Source organism: Alligator sinensis, unplaced genomic scaffold, assembly GCF_000455745.1.
Source record: "Alligator sinensis unplaced genomic scaffold, ASM45574v1 scaffold46_1, whole genome shotgun sequence".
NCBI classification, from domain to species: Eukaryota; Metazoa; Chordata; order Crocodylia; family Alligatoridae; genus Alligator; species Alligator sinensis.
In genome coordinates, this window is record NW_005841907.1 from 112764 (window position 1) to 119202 (window position 6439).

Sequence of the window (6439 nt, forward strand, 5' to 3'; positions counted from 1 at the left end):
AGATCCCTGGGTCTCAAACTACCCTTTTAAACTTGCCAGTGTCCAGGAAGCCCTGCAATATAAATTTCTGGTTTTTAGTACTAGGATCCCTACGCAGATGGAAATATAAATGGGTTTGTGGGCAGCCCAGAACTAAGGAGCAACTCTTAAGCCAAACTTTCCAGTGCCCTTTAAACTAACATTTAAATTAAAGTGTGACACATTAAATGTGGACCATCTTTGCTGCTGGTTTGCCTTTTTCAATGTAAAATAAATTGGTTGAATGTGTAGTATGTTGGAATTTATTGTGCAATTAACAGGTTTATCATGCATTAAGTATAACGTTTTCTAGGAATCTTGGTCTGTCTCTGTACCTTAGCTCTTTATTCTTTCACACTGGGGAAGATTTGATTTTGAATAGTGGCTCTGAAGTTGTGAGGTAGGAGGGCCTAGATATTTTTCCTGGCTCCACTCTGAATAATGTCATAGACTATATTTTTCCTGACTCCACAACACCCTAAGACAGATAACATAATTCTAAAGCTAAGTCAATGTAATTTAATATGATGGGGGCTGAGGAAGAGGAGGGAAAGGGAAATGATAGGTAAGGGTTAGTGAAATGGAGGATTTGCTGCTGTGAACTAGAACCCGGAGGGGGCAAATATGAAATTCCATTCTCTTTCCTCAGCAGGATTAGTAGCTTCCAGCCATGGAAGGGTTATAACTTGGAAAAAGGCCGTTGCCCACGCCAAATATGTTTTATTGTTATAATATCCCAGAAGACTTAGAAGATGTTTGTTTATGTTGGATAATTATTTGTCTTGTTCCTCAACCACACATTACCTCTTCCCCCTTGAAATTTCCATGAAATTTGAATGCAAATTTTCTATATGTTGTTTTGTTTCTACTTTCACGATTTTTAGTTTATTTATCCTATTGGATGTACATTTTGGATGAAGAGTAATGAAAATTGTGAGCTCTATATGAAGAGGTTCTGTTGGAAAGATTTACAAAAAGATGTTTTTATTTAATTTTTGTAACTAATACATATTTATTATTATTAAGAAGTTTTATTTAAGGCCTACCTGTTAAAGACATGGTTGCATAATGAGCTCTTAAAAGTCATTTCTTACTCCTTAATGTGGTGATAGTGCAGTTAACATTTAATCTTTGATATGTATCTAAGAGCCCATGGATGCAGCTTCTGTCTCCAGTTCAGGTCAGCTTGTAGATAATCAAGGATAATAATCAAGGATTTGGTTACCTCTCCAAAAATAACTTCCTGAACCCAAGGGCTGTGATCATGTTGGCCACTGGAGGTCACTGTAGCTCTATGACATGAGACAATTATTTATTAATAATCACTTCAAAATGGTTTAAAATATTGAGCTGCTCTGAGACTTGATATGAAAATGGTGTGAAAATTGTGTGGTAAAAACAATAAAATATGATTACAAAATGTGACACTTATAGTTAGGAATTATTTCAAGCAAATAGTGTAGGAGTCCACTTCCCACAGCCCTCTTTAAATATGGTGAGCATCCACGATGTTGTGAGTGGGAGAGGAAAGGAAAAGTTAGTCTTTGGTTTTTCTTTATTATATCTCTTTATGGTTTGGTCTTCCCTGTTGAGAAGCATTCCCTGCTTCGTACAGCTACTGTCCGAGGTTCCCTCTTGTAATTGTTTTTCCTCTCCCAAAACTGAACTTTCCATTGGTCACCTCTTTGCGAAGCGCAGTATGGGAGAAGATAGGCAGAAAGGGTAGCTGTTTTTTGAATACTCCAGAAGCTTAAATTTATCTCCATCCTGTGCCCTTTATACTGACAAAGGCCAGCATCTCCTATCTAGCAGGATTATCACCTTGTCATTATCACTCTGCAGCAAGCCACTACTGCAGTAAGACTTTTAGCCCAAAGACTGAATAACGAATTCAAATACTCTTGACATGCTGTCGTGTGGTCAATTGCACCAGTAGACAGCAGACCTAATAATGAAGATGCCTGCAATGGAGTCAAAGTGTTTTAATGTACTGGAGCTTGCTTTAAACTAAGTTTGGATACTAAAAGCGGTGTAGCCAATGGAAGCGTGAAGGTTAGTTCAGGCTAGAAAATCCATCAGAGAAGCTGGACAAAACGCAGTCTGCACTGATCTTCATGATGCTGTGACTGAGTGAGGGATTAGGCTGGAATCTCTGGCCTGCTGCATCTCTTGTTCTGCTTGGAAAGGCAGAGTCTTGGGGTGTTCTGCCTAGATGTAGCCAGTGGAGAAATCCCCTTGAGTACAGGAGGCTGAAAAAAAGACACAAGACTCCCTGAGCTTTGCAGGTCAGCTCAGGGAACATATATTAGTAGTAGGGTAAAAGAAAGAATCATTGCATCTGTGGGAAAAGTGAAGACTCTGGGCTGTTGGATTAGAGCTAGAACCTTGATTGGAGAGTGTGTATGTAGGTGTAACAAGGTGCATAACAAGTCCAGTTATTGAATTCCTTTCTGCCTGTTACTTGGCTGGTCTGAACTCTGTTATAAAGCAAAAGCTGTTACAAATTCACTGATGAAAGGGCAAGAGTGTATCCTCTGCCTTCTGGCTGGTTGCAACTGAAAAGGCAGTACTGATCTGTTTGGGTTTTAAGTTTGGTTTTTAAAAATCAAGCCAACCTTGAAGAAAAGGATGTCAAAAGACTGGTGCTGGGGCTGCAGTTTTCCTTCCCTTGCTAACAAGTCTGTGTTTGGTTTACAGTAGGGCTTTAGGGTTAAGGACAGACATTACACATAAACCAGTTTAAGTAATCATAAACTGGTTTAACCCCGTAACAAAACAAATGTTCAGTGCACATAAACCAGTTTGAAAATGGCCCAAACTGGTTTGAGATAAACCTGGATGGATGTAGTATCAGACTTAACTGATTTGAGTCAAACTGGTTTATGCAATGTCTGTCTCAGACCCCTTCTTGGTTTAAGTTAAAACAGATTCCCCCAGCATCCCAGCATGCTCCCAGGGGCTCTCTGCTCCAGAGTAGGGCTGGCCCCTCCCCTCTGCTCTCTGGATATTTCATAGACATTTCATAGACATTAGGGCTAGAAGGGACCTCGGAAGATCATCGAGTCCAGCCCCCTGCCCAAGGGGCAGGAAGTCAGCTGGGGTCATAGGATCCCAGCAAGATAAGCATCCAGTTTGCTTTTGAAGGTGTTCAATGTAGGCGCTTGAACCACCTCCGGTGGCAGGCTGTTCCAGACCTTGGGGGCTCGGACAGTAAAGAAATTCTTCCTTATGTCCAGCCTGAAACGGTCTTGTAGTAGTTTATGAAAGTAGTAGTAGTTTACTGTCATCACTGTTGGGGCTTTGGCCTCCCCAGCCTCTGCCCCTTTATTCCGACTAGGTTTTCTAGCCTAGGCCCACTGCATTGGACCTGGCTTATTTGAGGATCTAGTTCATGTTTGTCCCTTCCATCACCATACCCATCTGCTGGGCCCCTGGCCCCTGCCTCGGTGCCTCAAACTATGCCCACTCTGGGCTCAGTACTCACTAGACCCTGGCAGGGCTCAAGGTAGTTATGTGCCCCTTGGGTATTACTGGGATCTCCATAAATCTTCCCTACTGGTCTAAACAGTAACATAAACATAATCCCCTGGGCTACAACAACAATAACCATGGGAACAGCCCTCTGCCCCTTCAAGAGAGCAAACCTTTACTCCCTAGTACAGCATGGGTACCTTGTGAGCTCCCCAAGCCTCACTACTCCTATAGGTAGCAAAGCAAGCAGTCAAGCATCCCTGGGTGGCTCTCCTAGGCAGGAGCTCCTTCCCCTGCAGCTGCCAGGGAGAGAACCCCTGCTAGCCCCAGCCTTGTGCTTATATGTTCCCAGGACCCTGCCTGCATCTGCTCAGCTGACTGCCTGCAGGTGCCTGATAATGACCTGATTAGCCTGTTGCCCTGGAGACTTGCAGCTGCTGCTTAGCCTGCAGTGCTCCCTGGCTGAGCTACTATAATCTTAAAGTAACAGGGAGCCCCAGGATCTCTGTTACAATAATTAAAAATAATTCACATAAACACTAAAGTTTATTCACTAACATTTATGGTATTCTGAAGAGTAACCAAACTAGCTAATATCTGTACTCCTTATCCATTGACTAGACAGTACCCTGGCAAGCTAACTGGAATCATATTGCTGCAAAGAAGGATGGCTCATCAGCAGAGATCCAGGTTTTCCTTTTGTGTGGAAATGTAGATTTTCTCTTTTAAAGGAAAAAAAACAATGGGGAACCACAGGCTTGCCTTTGCAGGCTGGCAGAGTTCCAACCTGCAAGGGGTTGCTTGGGTCTGGGGGAAGTAGAAGGAGGCCAACCCAATACAGGGGGCACCATGTGCATGTGCACATGCACACATGTATGTGGCAGTCAGGCAGTGTGGTGGAGAGCAGCTCCCTGCAGTTAATAGATCCGTGCAAAGCTTCAGGTGATGATTCAATTTGGAGGAGATTCGGCCCAATTGGCAGCCAAATCTCTGAATCTGAATGAAATCGGGAGACCAGTAAAAAGGTCTGAATCAATTTGGAAAAGATTCGGAGAGCTTCAGAGATTTGGGCAGTCCCTGCACGCCGCTCGACGTGGACTCCATGCTGGTAAGTAGGAGGTGGAGGAGGGGGGCTGGAGGAGGAGGGAGGGGACCTTCCAGGCCCCATCCCCTGCCTACTCCCCGCACCCCCGAGCTGAAAAAGGACTTTTTATTGTCCTTGATGCTCAAAGCTAGTTGGAGTTCAGTTGCAGCCTTGGCTTTCCTGGTATGCTCCCTACAGGACCGGACCGGTGCAGAATAATCCTCCCTGGAGGTGACTCCCATCCTCCATCCTTTGTAGGCCTTTCTTTTTAGCCTCAGGAGGTCTAAAGATTGGATAGAGCTCTAGCAGAGATTTTCAGGCACAGAGCATCTGCCTGGCTTCCTCCTTCCCCACCCTTGCTGCTCACAGCTCAAGCAGGGATCCCTCCCTCCCACAGCATGGACCATAGCCAGCATGTGGTATGCTAGCTAATCCTGAGAGTTGTCTGTGTAAGGCAGACAGGACAGTGTCTTTAGGACTTTTTGGAGCTAATCAATAGGTAGCTGGTAATGGCCCTCTTTGGAATGTTCCCTTCCTTGGAAAAGGTTGTTTAAGAAGAGCTTGAACTAATGAGAGGGGCTTTGTTTTCTGATGGTGTGTTAAATGTTGATAACAGAGCATTTATTGGCTCTGTTATCAAGGTGCGGGGAACCCCTCCCTAATCAGAGCATCCTGCTGGGGCCCGGCCACATCCCGCCTCAGCTCAGCACTGAAGAAGGGAAGGGATGGCTGCTGTAGTGCCCCCTGGCTTCTAGCCTGAGCCACTGTAGGCATGTGCTTAAACTTCCTTAGTCCAGAGGGGATGTTTGTATGGTTACAAACTGGTTAGCCAGGTTAGACTAACCTGCAAAGATTGAATCACTTCAGGCTCAGGCTTTTTGAATGTTTGTCCCTAGCCTCGGAAAGCAGGCAAGAGCAGAGGAACAGAGAGGGACCTTGTGAAGACTATGAAAATATGTAGCTTGGACTTGATGCAGTAGTGGAGATGGATCTTGAGGAAAGAGGCAACATGATTAGAGCAACAAGGCAAAGAAGATTATGCTCGTGGCTGGGAGGTGTTTGCTGGCCAGTATTCAGCTGAGCAAGAAGTAGCTGCTGTAAGCAGAGTGGAGGAGGGCAGTTGTGTATCAGGCAGGGGAAGCAGAAGGAGGCTGCAGTGGTTACTAGTAAGTATTTAGAAACTTTCCCCACTCCTCCTCAGAGCAGACATCATATGACACATTCTTATCATTTTCTCACTTAACCCAACTACTGTTAAAATCAAAAGCAGGAAATATTTTGTTTTGTGTTTCTCTCTTCTTTGCCCAACCTAACTTGACTGTCAGAAGATTAGAATGTGTTGGAGTAATGTTGTAGCTATGATGGTCCAGGAAATATGTAAAAGGCGAGGATTTTTGTGGGTGACATCTTCTATTGGGCTGACTGCATGTTTGGGCGATTTAATTAAGATTTCTGGGATAAAATGCAGAATAAGTGTTACTGAAAAGCCATGGGAAAGATGCTGCCTTGGGCAAGATACCTCTTATATTGGAAGCAGTTTAGTCATATCCACACAAGGCGTTGTGCTAACTGATTTTGACATGCAGCTCAGGTGTGCTAAGTAGCATGGGCAGAGAGAGCCTATGTGGAGCAGTGTAGCATACTTAGGGACATCTCTGCAGAACGTTGTAAGTTTACTACATGGACATGGTTTCACTGCTTTGCTGTGTGGCCTTCATAGGCAGAGGGAGAAAAAATAATTTGGGGGGGGGGCTGAGCATGTGCATACATGTGTGTGCACTCTCCACTCCTAGCAGGTAAGTCTGTGGGGGAAGAGGCAGGGGGGAGGGGAAAGGGCTAGGGTGGGGGCAGGTTGCGGCCCCAGCG

At 44.6% G+C, this 6439-nt stretch overlaps 1 protein-coding gene and 1 long non-coding RNA gene across 2 annotated transcripts in view; one reads left to right on the forward strand and one right to left on the reverse strand.

The window, feature by feature from the left end:
• LOC102378763 (protein-lysine methyltransferase METTL21E) overlaps positions 1-887 on the forward strand; it is a 28377-nt gene extending 27490 nt beyond the window's left edge. The window contains exon 7 of the transcript XR_003092838.1: positions 668-887. The gene's annotated coding sequence lies outside the window, so the exon portion shown is untranslated. The remainder of the gene's footprint in view (positions 1-667) is intronic.
• Positions 888-1995: 1108 nt separating this feature from the next.
• Positions 1996-6439, reverse strand: part of LOC112549428 — a 65132-nt gene continuing 60688 nt past the window's right edge. Inside the window, exon 3 of the long non-coding RNA XR_003092834.1 lies at positions 1996-2267. This is a non-coding gene — a long non-coding RNA (uncharacterized LOC112549428). The remainder of the gene's footprint in view (positions 2268-6439) is intronic.